We start from the raw sequence: 6,848 nt of genomic DNA on the forward strand, positions 1-6,848 counted from the left end.
TATTGACAAAGCTTGCTTCTGTCTATCAGATGATTAATACAGATAGGTTGCTTTATGTATAACCAAAGAGTGGCTCTCTGGCATGTCTACATATAATATACAGACAGGTACATTTGGCTCATGGGATAAGCTATGCATATATTGGATGTTATTTCTATATTAAAAAAAGCTAGTTAGCATGATGTCATGCTTGAAATATGTCCCTACCTTGGTAATTTGCATGTTAGTATGTTGCATATGTGTTTTGTTTAATTCATTCATTTATACCCTGCCTTTTTCCCACTGGGGACCCAAGGCAGCTTACATTATTCTCCTCTCTTCCATTTTATCCCCACAACAAACCTGTGAGGTAGGTTAGACTGAGAGAGTGTGACTGGCCCAAGGTCACCCAGCGAGCTTCCATGGCAGGAGTGGGGATTCAAACCCAGTTCTCCCAGATACTAGTCCGACACTACACCACAATGGCTGTCTTGTATTTGAAAACACAAGAAACACCTGCCCCTTAAATGTATAATATGTTTAATATGCACTATGATGGCTTCCTCTGTCTGAGAGTGACACGTTATTGTTAAGCACCAATATGAATTATGCAACTGATTTAAGTGTGCTCCAAGCTCATCAAGGAGAAAAAACATTCAGGCTGCATTCACAGGCAGCCTGTGATGCCCAAGGTCCAAGTGATCTAAACTGCAACCCAAAGTAACTTTGAGTGGAGCATTCCAAATGGTATCGCCTTCCTTCAGGGTTACAGCTTACAAAATAATCCATGCTAATTATGGTATCTCCCTCAGAGCCCTGTGTTATGTCCCAGCTTGCCCTGGGTGGTATGCCATATGTATGGTGAGACAGCATTCTCAGACATCATAAACCAGTCTCTAAGAAGTGAGGTGTTTAAAGTGAGGTCATTCCTAACCTGGGAAAATTTTGTCACATCTCAAAGTGCTGTTAAGTGTCCGACAACAGAGACTTTAAAAAATAAATTGCATATCATAAGAAATTCTCTCTTAAAACACATTAAAATCATTTTTAGATCCACATATAATCACTTCTGAGAACCTTTCCTATTCCTATTGCATGGAAAGGTTCTCAGAACTTAAGAACATAACAGAAGCCAATATTGGATCAGGCCAATGGCCCATCCAGTCCAACACTCTGCCTTACAGTGCCCAAAAATACCAGGTGCCATCAGTGGGGCCAGGGCACTAGAAGTCCTCCCACTGTTGACCCCCCCCCAGCACCAAGAAGACAGAGCATCATCACTTGCCCCAGAGCCCCTATCTATACCTTGTGGCTAATAGCCACTGATGTACCTCTGTTCCATATGCTTATCTAATTCCCTCTTGAAGCCGTCCATGCTTGTAGCCGCCACCACTTCCTGTGGCAGTGAATTCCATGTGTTAATCACTCTTAGGGTGAAGAAGTACTTCCTTTTATCCGTTCTAACCCGACCACACAGCAATTTCATGGAGTGCCCACGAGTTCTTGTATTGTGAGAAAGGGAGAAAGGTACTTCTTTTTCGACCTGTTCTATCATATAATCAGAAGACAACATCCCTGGGGATCCAATTGCATCCCTGCAAATGAATATTTAGAAATCCTTCCAAGTTATAGCCTATCATTCACCTTCAAAATGTATTCAGAGCCTAGACGTTCTAATCAGCATAACAGTGAGTGCCACAATAGTCTTCTCAAATGCCCCTTTCCTTCTCCTCCCCACTGAAAAAACAAGCCTCCCTCCCCCTATTTCTGTAAACCTGCTGAAGTCTTAATTTACTTTTAACTTTCCGGTAATTAGTGTCACAGGCCACATCACATGGCAAAGTGAGAAGGAAATATTTGCATTGGCAGTTTTCCTTGAAATTGATTTAGCATGACCCCTTTTTGCCTTCCACTATAAGAATGGGGAGAAGAATCTGTATGCTGATGCAGTGCAGATGGGAACGGTAAAGAACAGAATAAAGGGAGTGCTCTCCCCCCCCCCTTTAGGACATGGCACATTTTAAAGATGTGCCATGCATTTATGCAGAATAATTGGAAGTGCACATCACACTATGGAAAAAGGTGGTTGGGATGGGAAGGGGGGCTAATGAGAGATTCTTGGATTTAGCATCGTTAGCCTCTAGTGAGCACATAGGATTATGCCTTCATACTGCGTGTGATTATTCCTGAGATTATCAATAATTGCTGGGTTATACGATGAGCAAAAAGGTAACAACAAAAACCCTCCTAAATGGCAGAGCTTTAAATTTGTTTATTGGAAATAACCTAGAAGGCATATGGACCTGACTGTGAATCCCCCTCCCCTAAACACCTGCTTGGAAATAATTTCCAGATTATCCATTTGTACCTTGTTCCACACACACACACACACACACGCACACAAAAGTATATTTTGTTTTTTTGGGGGGGGTTTGGCCAAGGGATCTTTATTCTACTCTATCTTCAAAAGCAGTTTAATTAAGATGGAGAGTAAGCCCAATTGAATAAAATAGGGCTTGCTTCTTTATTTACTTCATTGCTACCCTGCCTTTCTCGCTGTTGGACACCTGAAGCAGCTTACATTGTCATCTCCTCCATTTGATCTTCACAACAATCGTGTGAGGTAGGTCGTCCTGCAAGCTTCCATGGCACAGTGGGGATTCTCCCAGACACTCTAACCATCACACCACGCTGGCTCTCTTCTTAGTAGACCGGTATGGGACCCCCCACCCCTGGGGATGCAGCCTGTACCATCGCCAAGAACAGAACAATTACTTCAGCTCTGTATTGACTACAAAATAACAACTCATAGGCTATGGCCTCTACCAATCCAATGCTACAAGGACCCGGTCATTTGAAGGGATTTGCTCATATCAATCCCCAAGGATGTTTGATGTCAAAGGTTACAATGTCCCATTCTGTATATATCACGTATAAGAACCAAAGCTAGGAAGTGCTCGTTTATCCATTGTAACCTTGGGTCAGTCGCAAGCTCTGGCACAGCTGTTCTTGAAAGAGCAGTTTGTGTCAGAGTTCTCTCAGCTCCACCCACCTCACAAGGGTGTCTGTTGTGGGGAGGGGAAGGGAGAGGAGTTTGTAAGCCACTCTGAGACTCCAAGTGAAGGGCGGGGTATGAATCCAATCTCTTCTCCTTCTTCTTCTCCCATTGATATGGAATGCTAAACTGTAGTTACCAAAGGTGTCCTCTAGAGGGAGCCCAACACCTCTTGCAATTGATATTCCAATTCTATTGCTCTGAAACAAGGATTCCCTCTTTTAAAAAGTTATTGGTGTCCGATGTAGGTAAGGTTAAGAATATATTTAACAAGCAAGGCCTCTCAGACATGTTTAAAACTGTGGATTTTGGTTTAACAGTGTATTCCTTGTTTCTCTCTTGGTTGAACTTTCTCTCTTTTGTTCTTAACCCTACAGAGAAAACCCCTGCGAACTGGCACTTTTGTAAGCGCTGCTTCCTAAATAATACATGATAATAATTAATCATTCTCCTCAGAGAGAGTTTACATTTCATTACTGAATACTTCAAATATATTCTTATTGACGATTGTGCAATGGACATTTAATTATTTATGACTTTCTTGTACGCTCAGAACACAATGAACAGTTTTAAGTTTTATATTTTTTTCTTTCAGATCCTGCACAAAGATGTCTGCACAAGTTGGAACCTTCCCCCGCCATCCCACCAAGAAAGTACTGGATCAGATTTGTTGCTGGACGAGTCATCTTATAGTGAGTTCAGAATCACAGTTGGCTCTGTCAGGAAGCCACCAGGTTTCTCCCATGATTCACTGTGTTTCTGGTGGACAAGGATGGCTTCATATATGGTCTACTAGGGGTGCCAACTGCCTGGAGGGGAGAAAGTCCTGTCTCTTTAAGGGAGGCTTAATTGGATGCCATGAAAAGGCCTCACCTGCTCCTTTCCACACATTAAGCCTCTTCTTTTTAGTCATCTTTCCCTCATCCTAGCAACTCCCGTAGCCTTACGTTTCCTTACTTTCTTTTCTCCTTCACACCCACTTTCTCTCTTTCATACCCACCCATCAGTCTACCTTTATCTGCCCTACTTCTTATTTATTTACTTCACTTATCACAACAACCCTATGAAACAGGTTAGGCTGAGAATGTGCTCAAGGTCATCCAACCAATTTCCACATCAGAATGGGATATTCAAGGTCCCAGTTGGAAATTTTAATCACTACACTGGCTTTTGTGGGGTGGCTGCTGTTGAACAGTATCAAGCAGCCAGGCCTGAGTAAGTCACGTGGTTTGGCTGGTAGTAAGTTGCCCAATTGTTGCTGCTGGGCCTGCCCAATTACTCTTCCCTCAAAGACCAGAACAGCACTGGGAATGGCCTTGCCTCTTCTCCCTGCCTTTTACTGACAGAAACCAAGGCCAAAGCAAGCCTGGAATGCTGGCCAAACTGTTGTGGTTGCCTCCAACAGCCACCCCGGGGGTATCTGTTTATTAAAGGTACAGATGCTCCTTTTGTAATTTTTTCAACTGCTCAGCGTATTTTTGCGCGTGTGGATTTCAGAGTTTTCTGTGAACCTGAGGCATTTTTCCGGTTTGTTGAAAGATCTGTCTTGTCTGTTCACCACACCACTCTCTGAATTTAAGTATCCTCAGATGGGGCCACACTTTGTTATTAGACTGTACAAGTGGGGGCCTGCGAAACTCATGGGGGATCCCATCCTCCCTCCCTCCCTCCCTCCCTCCCTCCCTCCCTGTTATCCTCCATTGCTGACCCTTGGCCAGGTGTGGCTCCTGGGCTCTGCCTTAGCCCTAGGCCTGCCAAATCTCGCCACATTGCGGCGGGGGGGCTGCATATCTTTGTAGAATCCTTGCCGTGGGGATAGCGAGACGCGTTCAAATCTCGCCACATTGCGGCGGGGGGTCTGCATATCTTTGTAGAATCCTTGCCGTGGGGATAGCGAGACGCGTTGCACTGCCGTCGCCAGGACATGACGCTATGCGTCGCTCTGGCAACGGGGCTGTTTGGAGCCCCATTGCCAGAGTGACGCGTAGCGTCAGATCCTGGCGATGGCGGGTGCAATGCGTCTCGCTGTCCCCGTGGCAAGGATTCTGTGAAGACCTACGATCCCCCGCCGCGACTTTGCAACTCTACTTAGCCCCCATGAGGCCCTACATGGTTCTAAGCCTCCATGGCTACTATTGGGCCCAAAGCAGCTTCTGGGATTTGTTGCAGCTGCTGCCAGGCCTGGAGCAGCTCCCAGAGACCCTGCCACAGCTGCTGCTGAACTGGAGCAGCTCCCAGACTCCAACAAACAGGGCACAGGAGGTAGGGTGTTTTGTATTTTGAAATTGTTTTCAGAACTTTCTGCAAACCTGGGGGGAGGGAGTTTACAGAACTATACGTTTTCAGTTAGTGTGCCCCCTGTCTGTGGATTAAAGTATCCACAGATTGGCCCACACTTGACTACGAGAATATAAAATGATATGTAGGAAATTAAATAAATAACTATAAAATTATGTTCAAAGATTAATTGACTGTTAATTGAAGCAGCCAGAACTCAGCTAGGGTTGCCAACCACCAGGTGGGGTTTGGATTTTTCCCAGTATTACAACTGATTTCTGGACAACAGAGATCATTTCTTTTGGTGCTTTGGACCGTGCTGCTTTGGACCGTGACCTCTATGGCACTATACCCTGATGAGGCCGCTCCTCACGCCCTGCCCTTTCTAGGCTCCACCTCCAAATGTTCAGGAAATTCCTAACCTGGAGTTGGCAACAATTGGGTAGACACCAACTTTGCACTCAGAAGGCCCCGGATTTCAGTCCTTGGACTCTCTAGTTGAAAAAAGGGCCATCCCAATCAGCCATGACTAAGCTTGAAGGAGAGGGAAGTTGCTGGGACGGAGGGAAAGAAGTTCTGAGCTTGCCTTAGGAGGACTTGGGCTTATACTGTCTGCCTTGAGCCTATAATATCTCAAGTATCACAATTCCCAAGGCTTGGCCAAAGGTTTTAGGCAGGAACAGGACCTATATATATACATTTGGTTCCCATCCAAACACTATTCAGCCTGCCCTCCTAAAGATTTCTGTTTGACCAGAAGCAGTAACCATACAGGTCCTTACAGAGAAAGGTGGTCTTTTAGGTATGCGAGTCCCAGGTCCTGATGGGCTTTAAAGTTTAAGTAATTAATTAATTAGCCATCATGAAATACTACATGCTAAACTATATAATACAATTATATTCAGTGTATGTAAACACACTATTATCTACTGATAGCATTTCGGGGACAGCCCCAAGACAATGTTTTTTCTGAGGATAACTTTTTTGCAGCCCTGCTTCTCACGATTACAGGTACCTTTTGCAGTTTCAGAGGAATCTTCTTTCCAAAGTACTGGACACAGAGAAGAGACAGTTCCTTGAAATCAGGAACCCGTGGCAAGCCTAATGCCTCAGTTTGAATTTCCACTGGTAAGTAGCAAAATGGCCATCATTATGTGCAACTGCATTTTGTACAACTGCAGGGCAGGAAGTGCTTACAGTGGGACTGGAAATGAATCCCAAAGGCATTTGACTTCCCAAAAATCAACCGTGTCAAATACTTTCCTAATATCTGCAAAATAGCAAATTTTGCCTTATTTCAAACTAAGTTCTTCAAAAAGCAAAACTTAAAAGCAAAGAGAATTGAAACAAAATTACCTCTATTTCAATCTTCTAAGGCACCTACCAATGTACTAACCGCTATATGAAGAAATTTTACTGGCTGTACTTCTGGCTTGTTTGTTCTGGAAAATGATGATAAAAATGTCTTCTGTTAACAGGATAATAAGTGACTTTACGATAAAAAAACCAAAACATTGATGCTGGGCAGAATTTTACG

This window comes from Gekko japonicus, unplaced genomic scaffold, assembly GCF_001447785.1.
Source record: "Gekko japonicus isolate JY-2015 unplaced genomic scaffold, Gekko_japonicus_V1.1 scaffold121, whole genome shotgun sequence".
In the NCBI taxonomy this organism is placed as follows: Eukaryota; Metazoa; Chordata; class Lepidosauria; order Squamata; family Gekkonidae; genus Gekko; species Gekko japonicus.